The 18,223-nt window shown below is 46.3% G+C and overlaps 1 protein-coding gene across 2 annotated transcripts in view; it reads right to left on the reverse strand.

The window, feature by feature from the left end:
- The window catches only part of LOC135370129 (uncharacterized), a 116,798-nt gene that overhangs the window by 37,363 nt on the left and 61,212 nt on the right, over window positions 1-18,223 (reverse strand). The gene's annotated exons all lie outside the window — the stretch shown is intronic.

The raw sequence follows: 18,223 nt of genomic DNA on the forward strand, positions 1-18,223 counted from the left end.
CTTGTACTTCATTCCTGGATCTAGTGGTGACGAAGCTCCCCTCGCATCTTTCATGCCAAAGGTTTCCACGAGCTCCTCAGCATACTTCGTTTGGTCCAGGATCAGGCTTCCGTCTTCATTTCTTCTGATGCTCATAGACAGTATGTGGCTCGCTTCACCAAGGTCCTTTACTTCGAATGCACTTCGCAGTTTCTGCTTAAAGTCTTCAATTTTCCTCTCCGTCTTCGCAAGGATGAGTATGTCGTCCACATACACACCTATAATGAGGTCTTCACAAAAGTAAACGCAGGGATCTGCTTTTGACCTTGTCATGTCTTCGTTCTTTAGGAGTTCGTCCAATCTTATGTTCCACTCCCTCCCTGATTGACGGAGTCCATAAAGACTTTTCTTTAACAGGCAAACGTTGTCCTGGTCTTCTTTACACAAGATAGTGGGTTGCTCCATATATATGGTTTCCTTTAGAATTGCGTTCAGGTATGCTGCTGTAATGTCAACCTGATGTATTTTCCAATCTCTCTCAATTGCAACCGCAAGGAGTATCCGTATTGACTTCATCTTTATAACGGGTGAATAAGTTTCGTTGAAATCAATTCCTTGGACTTGAGAATAGCCACAAGCGACAAGTCGTGCTTTTTACCGTTGTAGATTCCCGTTCTCGTCATATTTCTTTCGAAATATCCACTTGCATTTGACAACTCCTTGATCGCGCGGTCTTGGGACAATTTCCCACGTACCGTTCCTCTCTAGATTTCCCAGTTCTTCATCTATGGCCTCCTGCCAATAATTGCCATCAGGCATCGACAATGCTTCTTCCAGAGTGATAGGATCGGGGATAGCGTCGGCTTGTGTGACCGTGTAACAGTAGTTTGGCCGTGGTTTGTTCGCTAGTCGTTGAGATAGTCTTGGTAGCTGTTCTACTTCGTCCTCCACTTGACCTGCTTCATCGACGAGCTCTTCGTCTCTGTTTGCACATTGGCATCTCACTTCTTGTTGCTCGGGTTCTCGTATAGGAGTCTCCTTTGGGGCCTCGTCTTCGTCGTTGACTACGATTCCGTCGTCGTTACATGACTCCGCAGTCACTGGCTCCGTGACTGTTTCGACAGTCTCGGGGTTGCAGGGAAATGCGCCTTCGTCGAAAACAACGTCACGGCTCAAGAAGAATTCATCATTCTTCATGTCCCACAGTTTGTATCCTTTGACACCTTCAGGATAACCTACAAGAATGCATTCGACCACTTTGGGGTCCAACTTCGTCTTTCTGCGTTGTCTCCGCTGTACTGCCCAAGCTCGACATCCATAGACTCTAAGGTAGTCTATTTTGGCCTCTCGGTTGAGCCATAGTGTTTCCGGCAATTGATGGTTGACGGCTTTTGAAGGACACTTGTTACGTATGTGCGCTGCTGTATCGAGCGCATCTGCCCAAAGTGTTTTAGTCAGGCCGGGCTCAATCAACAGACATCTCGTCATGTCCATCAGCGTTTGGTTGTATCTCTCAGCTATACCGTTCTGTTGCGGTGTGCCAGGCACTGTCAACTGTCGTGTTATCCCGTATTTCGTCAGGTATTGTATAAAGTCTTCTCCAACATATTCGCCAGCGTTGTCGCTTCGAAGGGTCTTGATGGTAGTGCCGTGAAGATTTTCCCACCATCCGTCTATACTCATCAAACTTTTTAAGGACTTCGTTCTTCCTTTTCATAGGGTACACGACTGCGTATCTGGAGTAATCATCAATAAAAGTTACGAAATACTTCGAACCTCCTTTCGAAGTTGGTGTCACACTCCCCACGTCTGAGTGGATCAGTTCTAACGGCGCTGTAGCTCTCACTGTGACGTCACTGCTCGGAAAACTACTTCTCCTGAGCTTGCCTTCCACACACGTCGAGCATCTTCCTTCATCGCTCCTGAAGCTTTCTGGACAGAGCTGGTATACGGCATCCAGGTGGAGATGGCCGAGTCGACGGTGCCACAACGATGCATCTGCAGTACAACCACGTTTCGATAGCCTCGATGACGAGCACAACTCTTCTACCGTGTATAATCTTCCTGACCTTGTTGCCGATAAGATGGTCTCACCGTTGCTCCGTCGCACTTCTGCTTTTCCATTGTGGAATGTTACTTTGAAATTAAGTTCCTCAATTTTCCCTACAGATAGGATGTTGCCGTCTAGCTCGGGTACGTGCAGCACGTCCTTGAGAGTTAAGAAATTCCCACCGTACTCTTCTTTTAGTTGGAATTTCACCTCGCCAAGTCCGAGGACTTTCATTACGTCTTGATTCGCTGTGTGTACAGTAGATTCATATGGCTGGAACTCCACGAATTTCGACCTATTTGATGTCATATGGTCTGTAGCTCCGCTGTCCATGTACCAAACAGCATGACTCCCAGATCTTGTATCTGACACCGATAATGATGCGTGAGTCACATTTTTCGCTTGTCGTCGTCCTGTTGATTTCTGCGATGTGGCGTCGTCATCAACCTCTTCACAGTGTTTGGCGATGTGTCCCAGTTTCCCGCACGCGAAGCATCTCACACGTCGTCCTCCAACATCGTATCTTACTTTTTGAAAACTCTTCATTCCACGGCCTCGAGAGGACGGTTTCCCTTCAGACATGTTGGACATGTTGTCGCCTACTGACTTGTTGGACATCATCTCAGCTTCCCGTTTGGTGAACAGAGCTCTTGCTGTACCATCACTCTCCGTCGTCTGCCCTTCATCTCGACGTTTCTTGCGTTTTTCCTCGACCAAGAGTCTTGCCTTCACTTCCTTAGCGGTGAGTGTGGCTTCGTCCTGCTCCAACTTGAGGATGAGGGCTTCGTAAGATTCCGGCAGTCCCATCAGCATGACAAGCGCAACCTCTTTATTAGTGAATCCGTATCCACCGTTAGTCAACTTGCGATGTAGGTCCATCAAGCGGCTCAGGTACTCCTTCATCGGTTCATCGTCTTTCTTCTGGACATTCACAAAATCTCGCAGGAGTTGTAGGACGTGCAGCAATCCGTATTTCGTGTGAATTTCCCGAAGGATTTCCCACGCTTCCTTCGCGGTTGTGCAAGTGTCAATGTCGTCCAGATAACTGTCCTCTACCACAAGGAACAGGAAAGTGAGGGCCTTGTTATTGTGTTTCCTCTCCTCGTCTGTCATTTCTGAGCCGGAGTATCCAGGATCCACTGCTTCCGAGCAATTCTTTTGTACGAGTGCAGCTTTCGTCCTAATCGACCACGCATGGTAGTTCTCTGAATTCAGTTTCGTGATCTTGAATTCGTCGCTGAAAGCCATGACTGCTGAATCTTCTCTGGTTTGACTATCGCCCCGTCTCGGTATGCGTCGCTCAGAATCGCTTTGTCGTCCCAGGCACTACTTCTGTGTTCCTGGCGTCTGGCTTCGCTAACGTCGCTTCGGGCTTCGGTCGCTATCTTCACTTGCGTCCTGGACTGTCCTCTTCACTTACGTCCTGAGCTGTCGTCTTCTCTTGCATCCTGACCTGTCGTCTTCACTTGCGTCCTGGGCCCATAACCTGTTAGCGCTGCGCAGGTATGAGTAGACAGAGGCCACAGCAAGAGTCGAACAAGGAACGACTTTACTCGTGAAGGAAAAGGGAAAAAGTAAAGGAAAAGCGTGTTACGCGAGACACGCAGTGTGCGCAAATTGAAAGTGAACAAACACGTGAGCATACGTCAGACGAACACGAAAACGAAACTAGACAACACATTGTGTAAATATATCTAAGAACCACAATAATTTTCTTTTTTCCATAACAGAGAAATTTTGCATACGTAGTTTGGTTTTTTAGCTTTATAACAGTGCATTGTCCTTGCAAAGCCTCATTAAATGTATATGTGTAATGTATTATGTCAGTGATTCTCGGCTTTTGTTACTTAAGCTGAAAAAAAGTCATTGCGTGAAAAAAAAACAAGAAAACATAGGCATATTACCGTAGTTATAAAATCTACATATAAGGAAACATGACAGTAAAATTATCCACTTTATAGAAATGCACTTACCCGCAATAAATATGCTGTCATAGTGTTGTAAAACGTTGTTTGATTGATTGAGATTTTAAAAAATATGAGGTGTGGCGACCTCCTACCGACGACGACGACGATGTCTACCGCAACAGCGGGCATGCGTTATGCGCCCGAATAAACAGTTGACCTCTGGGCTTCCTCCTGTGTGGCTGTCTGCTAGCTAGTTCCCACAGAGGTGTTCGGGTCAGCTACTGCAGAACACGTGAATAGAAAACAGTAGAAAAACCAACCTCAAGATGACGAAGAGGCAAAGAAGAAAAACCATGCAAAACAAACAGGGTCCACCTGATGGATGTGTCCAGTAAATGAAATAAGAGTTCAAATAAACATAGACTGTAAAATGTCATTGGTGTTGCTTTCTTCATTTTTTTTTGTATTTGATAATGTGGACATTTGTTTCTTATGATGGACAGTTTTTGCTTGCTAAACTAGCAGCTAAGTGCAACGGACATGACCGAACCTCATACAACCGGACACACAGTTGCCCTCGGCTGCAACTTTAACAAGTACACGTACACAATCTCCCAACTCGTAGAGCTAGGGTGGCTTTTCCTGATGAAGGAGGGGAATCGTCGATGTTATTGAAGCATGATGGGCGCTTTCAGCACCTCTCATTTAACATCATTATTTGCTGCGGCAAAAATTTTCAATACTGCGCCGTTTTGCTATGCTAATCAATCTAATAGGTTTATGGGCATTTTAATAATTTACTTCACAAGCAAAGGCTTAGCGTTTAAGCAGGGTTTGTTTAATGCTGAGATGTCCTTTGGTGGAGACAATTGTGTTGGTCTTTTCGAGGCCCTTTTTGGTGTGGGGGTGACGCGCTAGATGTCGATTTAATGAAGGCGATGCTCCATAAACGTGCAATGCGATGGCATCCTGCACACATGCCCCACCTTCAGTGGAAACTGGTGTCGAATGTTGTGGAATTTCCCTGACGTGATGGGAGTAGTCCTGCATTCAGTCCTGCACTGTCATTCATGCCTTTGCACATGTTATGTAGAATGCAACCTCTATCATGATTATCATGTCACAGTTATTGATGTCACATTCAATCCCCTTTAGAAAGATGCAGGGTTGTGCTTGCACTCTCCCAAATGCATTTTCAACCACGTGTCTTGCATCTGACAGTCAAGCATTAAACTGCCGTCAGAGTATAGCTTGATCATATACGGCTGCAAAGGAAACACTTTTGGTCACATAGGATGACTAGACCCACGATGAACCCTTGCATTGTCTCTATGTACCAGCCCTTGTAGTTGTAATAGCATGAGCCTTGGTTCTTTGAGAGCACATCTCAATGTGGCATCCGTCCAAAATCTTGAGAGAGTCCTGTTACTCCGTCAAACCGACGTAGGTGGCTCTGCTTGTCTTGTGAGCTTCACGAACTGGGATTGTAGTTTGTACAATCACTAAGTAAAAACTCCCAGTACACATAATTCACAAAATGCCTGCTGACACCAAAAAGGCTGTTCTGCAGAAGCTAATAGGCGATAAAGGGCACCTGCCACTCTTTTGCAAAGGCACAGCCTGCCTCATGTCCGTGTCTCGCATAGCTATGCTTTGGCAAACGCCCACCATGTAGCTGAACGTTGCACAGGTGACGCGATAGTCCCATTTCGGTTTAAAGAAGTCGTCAGCGAGGTTGGGCAGTGGGGTATCCGACCAAGACGCTGGCCGTCAATAGCTGCGCAGTTGCTTCTCCCTTGTGTACAATCGCAGGGCTATTGCTGTCAGAATTTTCACCTGTTGCCGTGCTGGTTTCCGCTTTCGTCGCTTTTCTATCGCGCGCGCGCACAGCATCCAGCTCACACTCTGTTTTCCTCAGTCGAGACTGGAAGTAGGGGAGGTACGGAAAAACATTCCTGACCCTCTCTCGCACCACGTCGTTCTTCGGTTTGCTCAAACACATCGCTTGTCCAACAGAACGTACACGCACAATACAGACACGGCAGCACAAGAAATATTTACACGAAATATGTAGAACTCAACGAGGACAATGACATGTACAACAAAATAAAAGACTAAATAACGCGGATAAGAAAAATGCACGCCGACGCACGAAAGAGCAAGAGTACAGCAGAAGCGTTCGCGCGAATTAGTGTTGTGAACATATTTCGCGATTCGGCTGAAATGTACAGTTGGAAATGCGAAACTGTAGTAAAAATGTAGAGTTGCGTACGAAATCCTTCCAATACATAGTAGCACACATTCTTGGGGCATTATACACCTCTGGAAAGCGTCCAAAGCGTTATCTTTTTCTGACGACGTAATATTTAAAATTGTTATGTGTTTTGGGGGTTCTCTGTTTGCTCATCAGGCGACGCTGCTAGCGCTACTCTCAACTGAGCTCACAGAAGCCCGTGTAACTGATTTCGTTGCTCAGTTCACCCAACCGTGGTTGAGCCATTCGACAGCAGTCGACTCAATCGTGGTTGAGAAAGCTAGTGCGACTAGGGTATTACACTTTCTGCTACGCGCGACCAGCGTGACCACCAACGACGTAAACAATAAACGCGATAACACAGATGGCCTTGCAGATGGCGCGGCGGATCGTAGCTCGTAGCGGCGAAGTAGCTGAATGCTTTATTACCGTAAAAGCTATGGAAGTGAGAGTCATTTTTAAAATGGCGTTTAGCTGTAAGATAATGTGCGTCAACTTTGTTCTCTACAAAATTAACTCTGACGTGGTAAGGGCTGACCAATCCCTGGGAGCCCTGGACCCGAAACCCAAGTTGCTCTTTTTCGCCGTTCGCTAGCAGCACCGTCCATGTTCCGGCAATCTTCAAAATATTTATACGTAAAAAATATGCCGAATTGAGAAGTAATGCTTTCTGTGATGTTGCTCACGACAGTGGGCAAAAATATGGGGTTATTTTTCACTTTTCGGTCCCTTTAACAGCCAATACGGAAGCAGAGTGAATGTGATGGACTACACTACCTGGCGGAGGGGAGAGAGTGAAGTCGCTGTGCCCAGCAATCCTATATGCGGCGCAGTAATATTTTGAGAGCTGACGGACTCCATTTCTTTTCCTTCTTAAGTTGAACACTCACACTATACACTATATATACCTGGTGTTTCAGTTAAATCCCCGGGCTAAATAATTCGCGAACGGGTGCACCAATCCACGAACTTTCTTTTTTACAAGTATCTGACCGATACCACCTACAAGCTGCACACCGTGTGAATGAGTGCGTGGCGCTCATTATTAAAATAAAAATGCAAATGAGTTTCGTAAAAAAGCGTAACTTCTGAAGCAGGGCGCTGTCGGCATTAAAATGGGTACTACCCCTTTTGAGACCTGCAATGGACACCTTTTAGAGAAAAATCTGCCACCGAAGCGGGTCATTTGTTGCAGTAATTAATTGGTTTCGGTTTCCGTATTTTTGTCGCGGCTGGTCGCGGCGCAGCGCAAAAGGACGCACTTTCACTCCCTTATCCGTCGATAAATTACGTCCTTACATTAATGAACTACACCAATGAATTACACCAATGAAATATGCCCTTTTGCGCTTCGCCGCGACCAGCCGCGACAAAAATACGTAAACCGAAACCAATTAATTACTGCAACAAATGACCCGCTTCGGTGGCAGATTTTTCTCTAAAAGGTGTCCACTGAAGGTCCCAAAAGGGGTAGTACACATTTTAATGCCGACAGCGCCCTGCTTTAGAAGATACGCTTTTTGACGAAACTCATTTGCATTTTTATTTTAATAATGAGCGCATCCCACTCATTCACACGGTGTGCAGCTTATAGGTGGTATCGGACAGATACTTGTAAAAAAGAAAGTTCGTGGATTGGTGCACCCGTTCACGAATTATTTAGCCCGGGGATTTAACTGAAACACCCGGTATACATACACTATATATATATACACTATGCGCTATAGAATGCGCATTCAAACCTCCACCAGAAGAAACAAACATTTGGAAAGTTTTGAAAAACCTGTAACGGCGCCAGAGCCCTAGCGACGGGGGTGCGAGAGGGGCAGCCGCCCCATGCGCCCTCGCGAGAAAGGGCGTCGAACGGCAGGCCCTGGCAGGTTGGTTGGACAGGATAAAGCGGGAACGAAGCAAATTGGAATTTACGAGCTCGACAATGCAAATAAGCGTTTTCATTTCTTTGTTTACAAGGCTTCTGATGGCGGTAGGGGGGGGGGGAGGCGGCTTCAGATTTACTCTGCCCTGGACGCAAGCTTGCCTTGCTACGGAGAGAGCCCATTCCAGCAAACCAGGCTAACGACTTACACGGCAGAGTTGACATGCAACACGAGCGGTGTGCCATGAGCCCCCTTCCCAATGGGTAATGGTCATAGAAGCAGCATTGAGCTCCCTATTGCTGGAAATGCGAAATATCGGTGACGCAGGGTATCGTAGAAATAACAGCGAGGGTTTCTAATGAGTGTGTGTCGTCTTACCTTCCAGTTACAGCGTTTGTAGCGGAATGTGCAAGTATTCTCAGAGTGAAATTCTAGCATCGTTCGAGCAGTATGGTTGCTGGTTCACACAGACAGACAGACAGACAGACAGACAGACACAATGGCAGTTCCCTGTTGTTCCGTTCCGGGTGCTACATAGTTTGAGATCATTCACGAAACGCAATTCAGATGTTTCCGCCAGGGATCATTCCAGGAACCATTGATTCGACGCATCTCTAATGATGACGTCGTGCACAGTTCCATTCGTACGACCGCTTAGACACAGAAAGAGGTCTCATGTCACTAGTTATATCGGTTTAGGCGACCACCGTATAACATGCCTCCCCCCCCCCCCCGCCCCGCAGTAAATATTTTGTGACAAATAGGATCACAAGCTTCACGTGCTGACACGTACGCAATCAGTATTTTTACTATTCCTCTGTGGCATGCACGTGACTGGAACGCTTTCGTTCTCATAGATGGCCAGAGCAACGGCGTCAGTGGTTTCTTTGTGTCGATCATGCAACCACATCCTGCTGTACACACCGGGAATCGGCATTGGGCAACGTCTCTGACAGAATAATCATGTATTCGTTTTGGTAGGCGCGCAGGCTTCGCCGATGTCCTGTCCAAGGTTGCGGAGAAACCATCCCAAAATTGGTACGATTCCGGAATCATTTCTCTTTTATAGATCTGAGAATGGAATGGGATTGGAATTGCAACAACGAAATTATAACTGGAGTGGAAATGGAACCGTTCCGCTCTTTTCAATTCGATGCAATGAGAATGGAATGGCCTTGGTGGCCATGTGAAAGTCATGAGATCAACGCTGCGTCCTTGTGCCCCCTGAACACACGATTGGAAGGGTGGAAGGATGGCGTGTTTCGGACATATAGGAAGACACAAGAGAACGGACGTGGCCTGCTCCCAATGGGCTCCTCCATAGAAATATTACGGAGAGAGGGTAGAAGGAAAGGCGGGGAGGAGGATCGGATGAGAGCAAAGAACTTGAACGGGGCTCTTCCCTCTCTCTCAATGCACGCGCCAGGAGGCAGCATACTGAATCAGCCGAGGGAACGTTGCGTACTTTTAGCCCGTGAAAACAGGCGCAATTCCGAAAGCTGTTGGCAACACTTGCTCCGCTGGTTCTGTTGGCTATGGCTTTTGTCACTGTCTATCCCTATCCAGGTTTGTAGCCAAGGCTGGTTGGGCTGGTCGAGGGAGCGAGCAGCAGCGGTAGCTCACCATAGCAATGGGACAGCGGCGGAGACGGCGTCTCCACGTGGCCTCCGTGTCGTGTCTATGTTTCTTGTCTCTGTCTATTTTTTTTTCATTCTTCCAAATCATAGGGTTTCATAGGGTTAGGGTGTTGCTGTTTCAAAAAAAATTCTTGACGTTATGTTTGGTGTATGCTTACCAGATTCTTTTTCTGCATGAGACGCGGCAGCGGTACCTGATTCAATATGGCGCTCCCCTTGCCCGTACGTCCCAGTTCCGGAGGTTTCCTTCTAGCGTACTCCTTAGACTTTTATGGACTCCTCCTATGCCAGCCTGTGACCGCCCGCAAGCAGCTATCCTTTGGCATGGACAGTGCCCGTTGACGAGTTCGTCTCCCCTAAATACAGCCGAGCTGATCCGTTTGCGAGCAACCCTGCGATGTCACGTGTCATAACAGAACAGCGAAACGCACGGATGGAGGGAAGGTGGAGACTGGAGACGAGACAAGCTCTGTGCATTGTGTTGCGTACGTACGACCCTTCTCAGTACCCGTGGAACTGAGTAGCGCGTTCGGAGTCAGCGTAATTGTTGCGGATCATATCCCATTTGTGAGATCGTCTACGACACCGATAGCTACCTGTAGCTATTTCCTTCTCAGCGGCACAGGTCAGCATCTTACCGTTGTAGGACTGAAAAGATAGTCTTCCAGGCGACGACTCACCCGTAGACGTTGGGAGTGAGAGCAGGGTGTAAATAGGCACGGAGCCTCTACGTTTGAGCACAGTGTTCCGGAGGGACCGTTTGTCGCTCGACGCTTTGTTCAAAGGCGAATAAGTTTTGGATGTTGTTTGATTGTTGTGCCGCTTGTTCCTTCGCGTGCGGAACGGACGGGCTGACGCCCCGAGGTTGTGGAAGCATAGGTTTCCACACGGCCTATAACGTGTTGAAGCAGTGATATGAAGTGCTGTACTAGAAGAACAAAGAAATCGCAACGAATGACGAACGTAGAAAGTCCTTACGAGTACAAAAGCAATAAAAAATAAAAAAACAGCAATCAGTTCTCTCTCTCTGCAAACCAGTCCATAGCGCATTGACGGAAACCGAAACCATCCACCATTCCTGGCTCAGGTCTCTCGAGTTTACGTAATAGAGCGACGTCCAAACGACAACATACAAGCAAGAGACCTAGTGCAAAATATATGTTGGGTATGTATTTGTCATATACGTGTCAGATGCGCACATATGTGACATTAAACGAGCAAATCAAAGAATTTAGCAAAATGAGCAAGTCAAAAGCTGTTTTTTGGCCACCCCTATGTAACTCTGACTTGTATTGAAATAAAGATGAATTGAATCGAATTGAATTGAAATTTAGCGGAGTGAAGCAGCCAACGGAAGGCAACACCTTCCGTGCCAAAGGTACCAGCTCTGTTGTGGTAACGCTCCCTCGAGCAAATCCGAGGCCCCTGATTTCGAAAACAGCTGCCGTACATAGATCAGAAGGTGATACTTAATGAGTTATGTAGTGATACAAAGGCATACGTCGCCATCCACGGGGTGAAATACTCTTCCTTATCTCCGTACGCGTTGCGTTTAAAGGGACTATCACAACCAGAAAGGAGCGTATAAGGTCGATACGGTAACCTTCGGCATGGTTTCGCAATCTACTTGCCCAAGTTTCGCTTCCAGAAACAGCCTACTTATTAATGAAACGCGTTTTACACCTTCTGGATTACCGGTCCAGGGCTCTTACCAATTGAGCTAAGCTAACACACCTTCCCAGCGACTTCCAAGGGTGCGTCATCTGAAGGGACAAACCAACCACCCTCTCATTCATCCCCCTCACCGGTAATCTGGACCGGTAATGCAGAAGGTGTGGGTTCGAGTCCTACAGCTGGCTAACCTTTTCAGTGACTTCCTTCTTTCATCAGTAATTTCTTAGGCACCTGAGGCTTTGTATGTATTTGTCCTTTCTATGTGTTCCAGCCTCAGAACATTAATTGCCATCGCGTTTTACAGATTCGCACTCCCTCTGTAGCTAAGCCAGAATAACGTAAGCCGGGCACACGAATGGGAGTGCAGCGCAGGTGATTGTCTCCGATGTCGTCTGCTTCGCACTCGCACTGAGACATAAATAAGTGTGGAGACCACGGTAAGTACGCCAACTTTCGCTTACCAGGGTGAGTGCTGACATGACCATGTTCCGTAAAACATGGTGTTACGCTCCTGGCTGCACAAACATGTACGACGCTAACCAGAAACAGCATTCCACTAGCCGATCGATCTCGGATATCTCCGCGACAGGTAGACGTCATCATCATCACTCCCGCCCGGCGGTCGGACACCAAGGTCTCTCAGCCGCTCCCTGATTGGCCTTGTCCACGTCAAAGGGCGCTCACTGATTGGCCTTGTTCCAAGTGACGCTTCCAGAGAGGAAATTCCGGAATACCCTCAACATCCGTCGTCTGGTCTTGTCATGCATTACATCAAATTGCACAGAAACAACTGCACGAACGGGAGGATAGAGAGGTAGCAAGCGAGCTGGTGGTATAGATCCATAACTTAAAAACCCGAGACTGGGGGACAAAAACGACAACACAGACAAGGTCTCAAAATTTCGTGGTTTCGAAGTAAAAAAAACAAGGCTTTGAGACCTTGTCTGTGTTGTCGTTTTTGTCGCCCAATCAGAGGTTTTTAAATTGTGGGACTTCACTAATTGGCGTAAGATTTTTGACGCAATTGTCGGTGATGAACGAGGACTAAATTGGCATTAAATTGTAGTTTCGGAATGGAAGGCGACGGATGCGATATTCCCTTTCATGGGCGAGTGACTTGTATATTGATACCTAGGCACATGAAATCCGTGGCTTACGACGTCAACGCGATAGTGCCACAAGGGCACTGTTCTGAAGTGACAGCTGTAACTCTAACGCTTCTTCGAGTTCATTCTTGATTCGCGTTCCAACGCACATCGAGTAACATTCATGGACGTTGCTTCCTTCCATACTGATATTATATTATATTCATCAAAACAAGTGCCATCATCAAAACAAGTACCCCACATATCAGGGTGAACGAACTCTGCGCCCGCGCAATTACATACACGTTTATTCCCTACTTCCTGCGCAACGAACGAAATTTCGTATGATGTGCTGCGAGATTTCGTATGAGCCTGTGGACATAGGCTCGCTCTCCAATGGGTTCCCGCACATTGCGGTGAAACGGACGCGTATTGCACTGCTGAGAGGCGATCCCGTAATGAAAAACACCTCTCAGGCCTGGTGTGCTAAGGGACCTCTCAGGCTGGGGGTACCTCTCAGGTTGGCGGCTTTCAGGGTGTTCGGCGGCACACGCACAGCATCAGAGACAAGACAGCAGTACATTTGAGCAACCCACTTTATTTTTTTGGCTGCATTGCTTTCCTTAGATCGTTACATTTTTCGCTCAGAAATTTTCGGATACAACGTGATCTCGTCAAGGCATCCTGCTCAGCGACACGGTCTTCACCCTGAGTTAGTCGATGGATGAAGAAGTCTGAAAAGAACAAAAAAAAAATTGTAACAATGGAGTGGCAACTTAAGCTGTCGTGACCTATCTTCAGTTTTATACCCATTCCCAATGGTTACACATATGTTATTATATGCATATATATCACAAATTGGGGGAAATTATGCACACCCTGTGTTCCGTCAATACCAAGCCATACATGCATTATTTGTATGGCAGTGAATGCTTGCTAATTCATACGAAATTTGATGCCAACTGCGTAATTCAAACTTCATGATGGATAATTGACTGTCACTACCACAAAAAATTGAAGCACATTACCAGCTCTCATCAAGAGAGTCTTCCCACTCACTCCTTCCGAAAACAGGGATTTGCACGCAGACTATATGGACATTACGTAGTTTATACGGCAAATTGTTAAGTTGTATAAGGGCCCAACGCTATGCCACTACTTAGTCCTGTTCAATTAGTGCATGTGTTGGCAGACAACAGCAATGTGACATTCACAGCATGGAAATTTTGAGAAAAGTGGTACAACAGAAAACAGTAAAATTGATTTCCATCTCAATACATTGCAAAGATTACAACTTACGTCGCAGTGCTTCCACCTTTTCGGGGCTCAAGCTGGGATAAGCTTCTTTTTTACCTTCTTGTTTCGCACGGTTTGACAGCGTGCCTGTCACGGACCGTTTCCTCAGGACGTCTGTGCCCCACACAACTGCAGCCGCCTCTTTCACGAACCGGCTATCTACCTTTTGCGCAGGCAACCTTTCCCATTTCGGTTTTGGGATTTGCACATTGTTGCCTATGTCGACCTCGTGAACACAAATAATTCCTAATGAGGTCTACAGAAATTAATAATACAACCACGATTACCAAATGAGTGAGACTAAGCAGATGTACACAATTAACGTGAAATCAAATTAGTACTACACTTGAAGGCAAGCTGGAACAATTTGAGCCAACATTTTTTTTTTTTAAGTCTGAAAAGCAAAAGCTTCTCCTGGCCTTACTTAAAGTATTCGGAGTCCTTACCATTTCAACATTCTCCTGGCTGTTGAGGGTAATACCTGTTGTAGGCAGGTTCGCTCCTGCAGGTTGTGGTTCCTGCACTGGGGAGGCAGCCAACTGCAGCTCGTCCCTGGACAAGGCACGCTGCATCTCTTCCTGTGCACTGCTGTGGCCCACAGAAAATGTCACCTCCTGGACTGGTTGGAGGAGGTTCCTTTCCAGCTCTTGCAATGCATTAGTTGGCACTGTCCATGACATTACTCCTTCGTCATTTGTGCACTGTGGAGGTCGAGCCTCCTCCACAGCTTTTCCGGCACAGCGGTGGCACTCTAAGTGGAGCAAAGAACAAGTCACTCATGCATACTGTGAGCAGCAACCATGTACAGAGAGCGACCAGCAACTGATCATTGGTATTCAAAGCTGAAAAATTTACAACTTGCCTGCTTTTACAACTTTCACAGCGAGTGCTTCTTGCAGCTGTGTGTTTAATAGCTGAACCCTACATAGCTGCTCTTTCAGCTCTGCTACCTCGTTGTGCAATTTCTCATGAACATGCCGAGGTACGGTATCCTCAGCTGGTTCCAAGCTATCCATAATGGCCATCTGTCGCTCTTGGTTGACGGCCTTCAGGGTATCTTTGCTCTTCTTTTTCTGCGGGGTGAGAAAAACAAAATACTTCGTTGAACCCCTACAGTACTTCCCTTTGAGTCAACAGTAATACAGCTTTATGTCGTAGAGTGGGAGCACCCACATCCTGGCTATACATTAGTATTGGTGACAAATAAAAAGTTTACGCGGTTAAAAGCATGAATTAATTTTAAGTACAAAACTTTCATGCAGCAGTATGCACTTGTTCATTGTGCGTGCATTGCAACTTTTGCTCTCTACTGTTTTTCGTAGATGTCGTCACCCTAATTCTGCATCATATGTTGGAGTGCTTTTTTTTTAGGTCATCTTGTGTGTATTTGTCTTCCATCCTATTTGACCCCTGCACCTGTTTTGCGGTGCACTATCCTGTGTGGCATCGCCACGTCTGCAAGTTGACATTGAGGTTGGGTTGGTTGGTTGGTAAAATAACCTTGAAAAAGTCTGCAAACAAGGGGAGGTTGAATTCGCGCAAGCGAATTCTGCTACCCCAAAAAAAGAAAGCCGGTAGACCCCAAAGCAGAAAAGAAAAAAGAAAGGAAACGGTACGATTGCACCACAGAAAGTGCGAGCGCACCGCAAAGTTGACATTGAATTCCTTTGAATATGTACTATTTTTTTCCTTGTTCAGCTTCCTATTCCCCAAATATTTTTCAGCCCATACTTGGGATGTTTAGAACATCTTGTTTCCTTATGTATGCAGAACGGCTTGTTTCCTGCAACTGGACTTCTTGGTGCCGTCGCTCTAACTCTGAACCGTACTTTTGAGCTCATTGTATATAACACTGTCCACTTTTTCTTTCTTTCTTTTTTTTGGTGACCACAGCATATATGAATGTATGCTGCGCAGTGTAACACTTGTTACCTAAAGAAGTGCAGACTTTTTCACGAAAGTCTTGAAATTACAATTAATTCCTGCTTCTAACTGGGTAAACTTTTATTTGTTAGCCTTATTCTCATAGGCTTGCCATTCTTCATCTCTCTTCTACCTTGATACAACGATTGTAATGGGGAAGAATGTCACAATTATGCCAACTTTCAGCTAATGGTGCCTTGATATCAATGGGCAAACTGGCTACGAATACAGGACAACTTCTACCATTTGATATCCACAAAACTCATTCATTCGTGTCCTTTTGCCAGGCGGTTAAAATATATCTCCGCTTCACCCTGCACTTGAGTGCATAAAACACACACCTTTGGTTTTGTGGATCCGGAAGCTTCGTTAACAGTAGTTCCTAGCAGTCTCTGTCTCTTTCGACGACAGACTTGAAGGCCATCTTCTGTCTCTGTATAGCGGTGCGAAAGGACATAGTTATAACTGACAATAATAGCTTTCGTCATAATTGACACAGCATAGTGAACAATGCATTTGTCGCGTATGTCTCGGCTGCTTACCAGATAACCGGATGATCTGCGCCTCGTAATATCCGCCCTGCGTGCAATCGTCGCCACTCCAAAAAACTTCATAGAGAATGTCCGGGTTGAAGTCATCAACGTCAGTCGCGCTGAGGTCCTTTATGTACGACGTGGGAACGACAGACTTGGCATCGTCAATTCGATATCGGATGAGCGCGAACATCTTCCTCCAGGTATGCAGGAAAAAAAAAACGAGTGACAGAATGGAAAAAAAAGTGAGACACTATAAAAGTTTAGACGGAGCGAACCAAAACACGTGCAAAGATGACAACACACGGCCGGCAAAAGGGACAAGCGTGGTTCAACAGCAGCGCACCAACCGCACTACCGTATAATGAAATGTTGAAGCATGTGTTCAAGCAATTCAGACAGGGTGATAGACTTCGTAGAAATATGCGATAAAGATTTACAATTCTAAGTATATTCATTTGCAAAGAGTTGGTGTTGCGTGAATATATATGTTGCGTGACTAAGAAAAATGCACAAAATCACGTTGTGGACAGCAGCGCTTTTCGGAGTCTTGGAGATGATGAATATTCAAAATAAGGAACCGCTCAAACAACATAAAATTACCATGAACAATAATGTGACATTTCCCATTTATTTGGCAAACTCATGTTATTTACACAAGCGCAAGCGATTCACCGCTGTCGACATCACTGTTCACGATCATCATCATCATCATCATATTGTGGTTTTCGCGCGACCGTTTTTTCTAGTTTTCTTTGTGTATCTGTAAACTCAGCATGTCTGCAAACCAGCGGCGAACAAGAAAGCGGTATCTGGAACCGGGAGAGGAATATGTGGTCCCGAAGCAGACGCTTTCTGGACAGAGAAGGCGGGCTGCGATTTGTTCAACTGCAGGTACCAGCAATGAAGCTCCTAGTGACCCACCCCTCCCTGAAGACAACGAACCCGTACTTCCTAGCAGTGCAACAACTGGAATGATTTCAGACGACAGTGACCTACAGTCTTTGTCAGATGACGACGATGACGGCGATATGAACGAGTTCGTTGCAGAAGCAAGCGATGACGGCGACGATTCACCCGCTCACGGTAGCGGCGGTACGGAGCAACAGCGAAGTCATATAGAATACGAGGACGATATGTACGGCAGATACACCTTGCCAGGGCAACGCACGACGCAAGCACTCTTGTTAATTCTCGCATATCCTGGGAGCAAGTCGATGGGCCTTTGCGGCTCATCAATGCCTTGTTTGGTGAGATTGTTGCACCAGGAAGATCTGGAAGCGCACACGGAGCGAGATGGTTAATTTCTACTTTTTCTGCAAGGAATGCCACGAGATACTGACGTTACAGAAAATGTCCTGTAAAGACGTGGAAACAGTGTGATCGCTGCAAGCTTTCATCATCCACCACGACTCTTATTTCGGACGGATCATTTTTCATTGTCTTTCATTTGGAGATGCAGCTGAGGGCCCTGGTGAATCGTTTTAACAAAGCCCTACAAGAAAACCTGGAAAAGATTGCACGTGGCTCTGTGGCTGATATTTTGACTCATCTGTCAGATGGTATCCTCATCACGGAAACACGAAACAAGTTTTGCTCTAGTTTGTATGACATCACTGTGAGTTTCAGCACGGACGGATCCACAAAATTTAAGTCTGCTGCGATGACCATGTGGCCCATTCACATCATGCTCAATGAACTTCCCGTTGTTCACCGCGTTCAGAACCTACTTTTATGTGGGCTCGGGAAACACAAACCAAACATGTTCATGTTCCTCAGCGAATTTGTCAACCGACTCTTGGCTACAGGGCCAATCATGTGGAAGTGTTTCAGGACTGGACAGACACTCTCCTCTATGGTACATGCAGTATGCTGTATGGCTGACGCTCCGGCTAGGGCAACTGTACTCAATAGGAAACAGTTCAACGGCTACTTTGGTTGTCCGTGGTGCTACCAGAAGGGCACGCTTGTAAACGGTATGTATTCATTTTCTTTATTAAAAGTTAAA

Source organism: Ornithodoros turicata, chromosome 1, assembly GCF_037126465.1.
Source record: "Ornithodoros turicata isolate Travis chromosome 1, ASM3712646v1, whole genome shotgun sequence".
Taxonomy (NCBI): domain Eukaryota; kingdom Metazoa; phylum Arthropoda; class Arachnida; order Ixodida; family Argasidae; genus Ornithodoros; species Ornithodoros turicata.